The sequence below is a fragment of the Sus scrofa genome, chromosome 2 (genome assembly GCF_000003025.6).
Source record: "Sus scrofa isolate TJ Tabasco breed Duroc chromosome 2, Sscrofa11.1, whole genome shotgun sequence".
NCBI lineage: Eukaryota > Metazoa > Chordata > Mammalia > Artiodactyla > Suidae > Sus > Sus scrofa.
Genome location: NC_010444.4, coordinates 142,792,163 through 142,801,920, shown reverse-complemented (window position 1 = coordinate 142,801,920; position 9,758 = coordinate 142,792,163).

Genomic DNA, 9,758 nt, shown 5'->3' with positions numbered 1-9,758 from the left:
TCATGTGATCCAGCAATTCCATTTCTGGGTATATATCTGAAGGAAGTGTGACCACTGTCTCAAAGAGACTGCATCCCCAGGTTCATTGTAGCATCATTCACAATAGCCAAGACTTGGAAAAACCTAAGTGTCCATCAACGGATGATTCGATAAAGAAAATGTGTCGTGGATGTATATATGCACATGCTAATTATGTCAGGCAAAAGATGTATTAACTAACCTTATTATGACAAACATTTTGCAGCAGAAAGGCGAACGAGAACATCACAGTAGTGGCAAGAAGGGTGGTTTCCAAAGAGAACAAAGAATATCTTAGGTCTACCCATAGAAGCGCCTTTGCTCCCGAGTAGGAAGCCAGATGTAGAGAAGCTCTGCATTTCTTTTCTTTTCGTTTCTTTTTCTTTGTTCTTTTTTTTGTTTTGTTTTTACTTTTTAGGGCCCACACGTGGCACATGGAAGTTCCCAGGGGTCACATTGGAGCTGCAGCTGCTGTCCTATGCCACAGCCCCAACAATGCTGAATTCAAGCCACCTCTGTGACCTATACCACAGCTCATGGTAATGCCAGATCCTTAGCCCACTGAGCGAGGCCAGGGAGCGAACCTGTATCCTCATGGATGCTAGTTGCATTTGTTACCCCTGAGCCAGAGCAGGAAACTCCAAGCTCTGTGTTTCTAAATACTGTACACTTCTGTTTTACTTTCTGGCAAGAATCTATGAATCCGAGATGCTCTCCCTTCGAAAAATTCTTCTGAAAGTTCCAGAATGTACACGGGCATGTACATGAGACGTAGGGGAATTTTTCCTCATTGCAAACTACACGATCAGTTCACTTTCCTCTTTGTTCTTTTTATAATGGTGACGTTAAAGCTGTTCTCTCATAGCAACTTTTTGAAAGAATTGAGGTATAGCTGGTTGGCAGTATTGTGTTAGTTTTCAGATGTACAAAGTGATTCAAATAAGTATGTATACATATATATGTACATACGTAGTATTTTTCCAATTCTTTTCTATTATAGGTTATTATAAGATATTGCATATAGCTCCCTACATTAGACGGTAAATCTTTGTTATTTATCTACTTTATATACGGTAGTGTGTATCTGTTAATCCCAAACTCCTATTTATCGGTCCCCCTTCCCCTATTGGTAACCGTAATTTTGTTTTCTGTTTCTGCCTTATAAATAAGTTTATTTGTAATATTTTTTTACATTTCACATATAAGTGATAAAATATTTGTCTGTCTTGATCTGATTTCACTCAGTAGGATAATCTCTGGGTCTATCAGTGTTGCTACAAATGGCATTATTTCATTCTTTTTATGGCTGAGCAATAATATCCCATTGTATAAATATACTACCTCTTCTTTATCCATTTCTCTGTCTTTGGACATTTAGGTTGCTTCCATGTCTTGGCTATTATAAGTAGTGCTGCTGTGAACACTGGGATGCATGTATCTTTTCAAATTAGAGTTTTTATATTTTCTGAATATATGCCCAGGTGTGGGATTTCCGGATCTTGTGGCAACTCTATTTTTAGTTTTTTGAGGAACCTCCGTACTGTTTTCCAGAGTGGCTGCACCAATTTACATTCCCACCAACAGTGTACGAGAGTTCCCTTTTTTACATACCCTCTCCGTCATTTATTATTTGTAGATTAATTAATTAATTAATTGTCTTTTTTAGGGTAGCATCTGCATCATATGAGGTTCCCAGGCTAGGGGTCTAATCCGAGCTGTAGCCACTGGCCCACGCCACAGCCACAGCAACACAGGATCTGAGCTGCGTCTGTGACCTACGCTGGATCCTTATTAACCCACTGAGCGAGGCCAGGGATCGAACCCACAACCTCATGGTTCTTGGTGGGATTCGTTAACCACTAAGCCATGACGGGAACTCCTATTTATAGTTTTTTTAAATGATGGTCATTCTGACAAGTGTGAGGTGCTACCTCATTGTAGTGGGGTTTTTGTTGTTGTTGTTGTTGTTTTGTTTTGTTTCTTTTTATGGCCTCACCCCGTGGCATATGGCGGTTCCCAGGCTAGGGGTCGAATTGGAGCTGCAGCCGCCAGCCTATGCCACAGCCACAGCAACATGGGATCCTAGCTACATCTGCAACCTACACCATAGCTCAGGGCAATGCCAGATCCTTAATCCACTGAGCAAAGCCAGGGGTCAAATCCACATCCTCATGGATCCTAGTTGGGTTCATTAACCACTGAGCCAGAAAGGGAACTCCTCATTTTAGTTTTGAAAAAATTTTTTTATTATAGTTGATTTACAATGTTCTGTCAATTTCTGCTATACAGCAAAGTGACCCAGTTTTGCATATACATACATTCTTTTTCTCACATTATGCTCCCTCATGTTCCATCACAAGTGGTTAGATGTAATTTGCTTCTACTAACCCCAAACTCTCAGTCCATCCCACTCCCTCTCCCTCCCCCCTGCCTTGGCAACCACAAGTCTGTTCTCCATATCCATGAATTTGTTTCTTTTCTGTAGATAGGTTTATTTGTGCCATATATTAGATTCCAGATATAAGTGATACCATATGGTATTTGTCTTTCTCTTTCTGACTTACTTCACTTAGTATGAGAGTCTCTAGTTCCATCCATGTGGCTGCAAATGGCATTATTTTGTTCTTTTTTATGGCAGAGTGGTACTCCATTTTGTAAATGTACCACATCTTCTTAATCCATTCATCTGCTCGTGGACATTTAAGTTGTTTCCATGTCTTGGCTATTGTGAATAGTGCTGCAATGAACATAGGGTTCACATATCTTTTCAGTGAAAGTTTTGTCTGGATATACTCCCAGGAATGGGATTGCTATGTCACATGGTAGTTCTATATTTAGTTTCCTGAGGTACCTCCATACTGTTTTCCATAGTGGTTGTACCAATTTACTTTCCCACCAACAGTGTAGGAGGGTTCCCTTTTCTCCACACCCTCTCCAGCATTTGTTATTTGCAGACTTACTAATGATGGCCATTCTCACTTGTATGAAGTGGTAGCTCACTGTAGTTTTGATTGGTGTTTCTCTAATAATTAGTGATGGTGAACATTTTTTCATATGCCTGTTGGCCATCTGTATATCTTCTTTGGAGAAATGTCTACTAAGGCCTTTTGCCCATTTTTCGGTTCGGCTGTTTGCTTTTGCTGTTGAGTTGTAAGAGTTGTTTGTATATTTTGGAGATTAAGCTTTTGTTGGTTGCATTGTTTGCAACTATTTTCTCCCATTCTGTAGGTTTTTTTTAATGGTTTCCTTTGCTGTACAAAAGCTTGTATGTTTGATTAGGTCCCATTGTTTATTTTTGTGTTATTTCTTTTGGCTTTGGGAGACTGACCTAAGAAAACATTTGTATGGTTGATGTCAGAGAATGTTTTGCCTATGTTCTCTTCTAGGAGTTTGATGGTGAATATGTTTAAGCCTTTAAACCATTTTGAGTTTATCTTTGTGCATGGTGTGAGGGTGTGTTCTAATTTCATCGATATACATGCAGCTGTCCAGTTTTGCCAGCCCCATTGCTGAAGAGACTGTCTTTTTCCCATTTTATATTATTGCCTTCTTTGCCAAAGATTAACTGACCATAGGTTTCTGCGTTTATTACTGGATTCTGTATTCTGTTCCATTGGTCTATATGTTGTTGTTGTTTTTTTTTTTTTTTTTTTTTTTTTACCAATACCACACTGTCTTGATTACTGTAGCTTTGTAATGTTATCTGAGGTCTAGGAGACTTATGGCTCCTGCTAGGTTTTTGTTCCTCAAGATTGCTTTGGCAATTCTGGGTCTTTATTGCTCGATATAAAATTTTGGATTGTTTGTTCTAGTTCTGTGAAAAATGTCATGGGTAATTTGATAGGGGTTGCATTAAATCTGTAGATTGCTTTGGGTACAGTTTTCTTTTTAGTAGCATCTTTGTCTAGGGTGATGGTGGCTTCAGAGAACATCTTTGGGATTATTTTCTCTTCTTCAACCTTTTGGAAAAGTTTAAGAAGGATGTTTATAAGTTTTTCTTTGGTAGAATTTGCCTGTGAAGCACTTTGGTCCTGGAGTTTTGTTTGTAAGAAGTGTTTTTATTACATAGTCTATTTCATGTCTGGTGAGCAGTCTATTCAATTGATCTATTTCTTCTTGATTTATTTTTGGTGGGCTATGTCTCTAGAAACTTGTCTGTTTCTTCTAGGTTGTCAAATTTGTTAGCATATAATTGTTCATAGTATTATTTTATATGGCTTTTTATATTTGTGCAGTATCTGTTGAGATTTTTCCTTTTTCATTTCTTATTTTTTTTATTTGAGTTCTTTCTCTCCTCTTCTTAGTGAGTCCGGCCAGAGATGTGTCAATTTTGTTTACCTTTTGAAGATCCAGCTCTTGGTTTTATTGCTTTTTTTTCCTATTGTTTTTTGAATCTCTGTTTTATTGATTTCCTCTCTGATCTTTATGATTTCCTCCCTTCTGCTGACTTTAGGTTTTGTTTGTTCTCTTTTTTCTAATTCTTTTAGGTGGTGGGTTAAGTTGTTGATTTGAGATTTTTCTTCTTTTTTGAGGAAGACCTATATCACTATGAACTTCCCTCTAAGAACTGCTTTTGTGGCATCCCATAGATTTTTGAATTGTTGTGTTATCATTTGTCTTGAGATATTTTTAAGTTTCCCATTTGTTTTCCTCATTGACCCATTGTTTTTTAGTAGCATGTTGTTTAGTCTCCATGTAGTCAGTTCTTTCTCATTTCTTTTCCTGTGGTTCATTTCTAGTTTCATGCCATTGTGGTCAGAGAAGATACTTGAAATAGTTTGTATACTCTTAAATTGGTTGAGGTTAGTTTTTTGCCCCAGTGGTGGTTAATCCTAGAGAAAGTTCCATGTGCACTTGAAAAGAATATATATTTTGATTTTTTGGATGTAATGTCCTGAAAATGTCAATTAAGTCTAAGTTTTCTATTGTGTCATTTAGGATATCTGCTCCCTTATTGGTTTTCTGTCTAGAGGATATGTCTATTGATGTGAGTCGGGTGTTAAAGTCTCCTGCTATTATCATATTCCCATCATTTTCTCCTTTTATATCTGTTAGTATTTGTCATTTGTATTTGGGTGCTCCTGTATTAGGGGCTTATATGTTGAGGAGTATAATATCCTCTTCTTGAATTGATCCTTTTATCATTAAATAGTGTCCTTCTTTGTCTGTCTGTCTGTCTTTCTTTCTTTCTTTCTTTCTTTCTTTCTTTCTTTCTTTCTTTCTTTCTTTCTTTTTTTTTGGTCTTTTTTTGGGACCTGTGGCATATGGAGGTTCCCAGGCTAGGGGTCTAATTGGAGCTGTAGCTGCCAGCCTACACCACAGCCACAGCAATGCCAGATCCCAGACCTGTCTGTGATCTATACCACAGCACATGGAAATGCCAGATCTTTAACCTACTGAGCAGGGCCAGGGATCAAACCTGCGTCCTCATAGATACTAGTCAATTCATTTTTGCTGAGCCACGATGGGAACTCCATTCTTTGTCTTTCTTTATGGCTTTCATTTTAAAGTCTATTTTGTCTGATAAGAGTATTTCCATTCCTCATTTCCTGTCTTTCCTTCCATCCACACAAAATATCTTTTTTCCATCCCCTCACTTTCAATTTAGATGTGTCCCTTGCCCTACAGTTAATCTCTTGTAGGCAGCATATTGTAGGCTCTTGTTTTTTCATTCAGACTACCACTCTATGTCATTTGATTGGAGAATTCAGTCAATCAATATTTAAGGTTATTATTGTTAAATATGTATGTATTGCCATTTTAAACTTTGTTTTCCAGTAGATTCTATGTTTCTCCTTTGTTCCTTTTTCTTTCTTTCTTTTTTCTTTTCTTTTTTTTTTTTTTTGGTTGGATGATTTCCATTTATTTTATGCTTGTGTCCTTTGCTTTTTAGTTTTTGCAAATGTATTGTTTGGTTTTGATTTGTGGTTGCCCTGTTTCTCTTTTTTTTCTTTCTTTCTTTTTTTTTTTTTTTTTTTTTTTTTTTTTTTTTTTTTTTTTTTTTTGTCTTTTCTGGGGCCGCTTCCCACAGCATATGGAGGTTCCTAGGCTAGGGGTCGAATCAGAGATGTAGCCACCAGCCTATGCCATAGCCACAGCAACACGGGATCTGAGCCATGTCTGCAACCTATACCACAGCTCATGGCAATGCTGGATCCTTAACCCACTGAGCAAGGCCAGAGTTTGAACCCGCAACCTCATGGTTCCCAGTTGGATTTGTTAACCACTGTGCCATGATGGGAACTTCTTTACCTTTTTTGTTTTTGTTTGTTTGTTTTTTGTGCCCTGTTTTTCAAGTGTGTTAACTCTTTCCTATATCTGCTTGCTTTAGCCTGATAGTCATATATGGTCAAACACATTCTTTAAAAAAAAGAGTCTAGTTTTCCTTGGTTTCCTTCTCCACATTTTATGATTTTGATGTCCTGTTTTATATCTTCATGTTTATCCTTTTGCTTTTCCTTGTGTTTATCATTGCTTTTACAATAGGTTTTTTTTTTTTCCTTTTAGATCTGTGTACTGGCTAATTTAAGTTATTACCTTCCAGTTGTGATTTCTTCCATCCTGTTTCTTCTTACTTCTTTTTTATTTAGAGGAGCCCTTACAGTATTTCTTTTAGAATGGGTTTATAATTGCTGTACTATTAGTTTTTTTTTGAGAAATTCTTTGTTTCTCCTTCTATTTTAAGTGATACTCTTGCTGCATAGAGTATTCTCGGCTGCAAAATTTTTCCTTTTTAGACCTTTGGCTATATTTTGCCACTCTCTTCTGGCCTGTAGTGTTTCTGTAGAGAAATCAGCTGATAGCCTTATAGGGGTTCCCTTATAATTAACCCTTTGATTTTCTCTTGCCACCTTTAGAATCCTCTTCTATCTTTAACTCTTGACATTTTTATTATAGTATATTTTGGTGTGGTCCTGTTTGGGTTCAATTTGTTTGGGGCCCTCTGTGCTTCTTGTATCTGGGTATCTGTTTCCTTTAGATTTGGAAAGTTTTCATCCATAATTTCTTCTAATATATTTTCAGTCTCCTTTTCTTTTTCTTCTTCTTCTGAAGTCCCTATTATTCGTAGATTGTCCTGCTTTATTTTATCCTGTAGATATCTTATATTACTTTCATTGTTTTTATTTGATTTTCTGTCTGCTGTCCTGATTCAGTGATTTCCATTATTCTCTCTTCCAAGCCACTTATTTGTTCTTCTGCATTATTCATCCTTCTCTTCAGTGCCTTTAACTCAGCTTGGGTCTCTACAAATAATTTTCTAATTTTTCTTGTCTCCCTATATTTTCTAGTTCCCTTCTAAAGTAATCTGCATTACCCTTCATATCCACTCTTAATTCCTTCATATTGGCTCTTAATTTCTTAAGTATTTTCACTATCTCCTTTGTGAGTTTGGTGTCTGTTAAGATTGCAGAGGTCTATTTCATTGTTTGCTCCTTCAGGGGAATTCTCCTGTTATTTTAACTGGGAATGGTTCCCAAGCTTCTTCATTTTGCTTATATTTTTCTTATTCTGTGAGTTTAGGAAGAACAACTACTGTAGTCTTGGAGGGCTATTTATATGTGCAAGCACCCCTAGGTATTTTGTGAGGGCTTACTATTTTTGGTGTGAGGGTTGCTTTTGGTTTGGATGCTTGCTGTTTCTTTTCTCTCTGTGTGCAGACTGTTATTCTCTTGATTGGGTGCCATGTGTACTTCCAGGGAGATGGAGGCAATGGTAAGGGCTAGTAGCCAGTGCCTGGTTGCTGGGTCCTTGATAGTGACAAGAACCTGCAGGAAGGTGGCACAGGCTGCTCTTAGTTGCAGGGCCCTGGGAAGTGGCAGTCACTCTCAGGCAGGTTTAGGTGGTGTCCAGAGTGTTTGGCAATGGCAGCAGCAGACCAGGGCATGTGCATTCCTAGAGGAGTGAGAGCAGCAGCAAGTGATGCTCAGTTGCAGTGCCTTCCTCTGTGCCAACCTCTGAAGTGACTGCGGGTGCAGGTGGTACCTGTTCATGGACCCCTAGTGTTTGTGGGCTATTCATCTGTGGAGTCAGAGATGACTGCAGTGGTTTGCCACTGCCACCTGTAGACCATGCAAGAAGCACCCCATTGCACTTAGCCCACGTAGAAGATGCCACCACCTGTAGCCCACACAAGATGAGCCCATCGCCCATGCAAGAGGCACACCATCACCCATAGCCCCACTTTCTAAGAGTCCATGTGTGTGCAGAGAAAGATATTACTATGGCGATTTGCCCCTCATCCTCTTGCCCTCCCCAACAATGGCGCCTTGCTTCTCCTGTGGGTCCAGACCTCCTCCCAGTTTCCTTCAGCTGTGGCACTCCACGCCCCAGCTCTTGGTGCCCCACTCCCTAGACCCTCAAGCTGTCTCCACACAGTCAACCCTAGTCCTCTCCCCAGAACTGACCTCTGGAACCTGAGTCTCAGCACCCTTCCAAGTGTCTAAGGCTATGGTGTCCAAGGAGGTGGTACTGATAGTCTGTGCAGCTCTCTCTCTGCTTTGCCCTCCTCAGTCCAGCTGCTGCACTTTTCTCTGAGGCTTTGGGGTCCCTCCATGTCAGCCGATCTCCCCTTCTTCCCAGGGTATGTGTTTCTCTCTTCTTTCACAGCGCCCTCTCAGGAGTGCTGGTCCTGTGTCCTGATTCCTTTTCTCTCTTTCTCTCTTTTTTCCTCTTGTTCTACCCAGTTATGTGGCAGGTTTCTTGCTCTTTTTGGAGGCATATGGTCTTCTGCCAGCATTCAGTATGTGTCCTCTGCCAATTGTTTTGCACATAGATTTTGTGTGTGTGTGTTTGTGGGAGAAGGTGAGCACCACGTCTTCTTCCTCTGCCGTCTTGATCCCATCCTCCCCCTCATTGTAGTTTCCATTTGCATTTCTCTAGTACTTAGTGATGTTGAGCATCTTTTCAAGTGCCTATTGGCCATTTGTATGCTTTCTTTGGAGAAATGTCCACTTAGTTCTTCTGCCCATTTTTTGATCAGGTTGTTTGGGGTTTTTTTTTATATATTGAGTTTTATGAGCTGTTTATATATTTTTGAAGTTAAGCCTAAGTCCCAACAATTGCAAATATTTTCCCCATTCTGTAGGTTATCTTTTCCTCTTGTTAATGGCTTCCTTTGCTATGCCAAAGCTTATAAGTTTGATTAGGCCCCATTTGTTTATTTTTGCTTTTATCTCTTGCCTGGGGAGACTGATCCAAGAAAATGTTGCTACAATTTATGTCAAAGAGTGTTCTGCCCAGGAGTTCCCATTGTGGAGCAGCAGAAACAAATCTGACTAGTATCCATGAGGATACAGATTCAATCCCTGGTCTCGCTCAGTGGATTAAGGATCCAGCTTTGCCATGAGTTGTGGTGTAGGCTGCCAGCTGTGGCTCTGATTCAGTCCTTAGCCTGGGAACTTCCATATGCCACAGGTGTGGCCCTAAAAAGAAAAGGAAAAAATACAAGAGTGTTCTCCCCATGTTCTAGGAGTTTTATTGTTTTGAGTCTTACCTTTAGGTTTTTAATCCATTCTGAGTTTATTTTTATATATGGTGTGAGAAGATGTCCTAATTTCATTCTTTTACATGTAGCTGTGCAGTTTTCCCAGCAACACTTGCTGAAGAGACTGTCTTTTCTCCATGTACATTCTTGCCTCCTTAGTCAAAGATTAATTGACCATGGGTGTGTAGATTTACTTCTGGCATCTTTATTCTGTTCCATTGACCTATACTTCTATTTCTGTGCACCATTTTTTAAA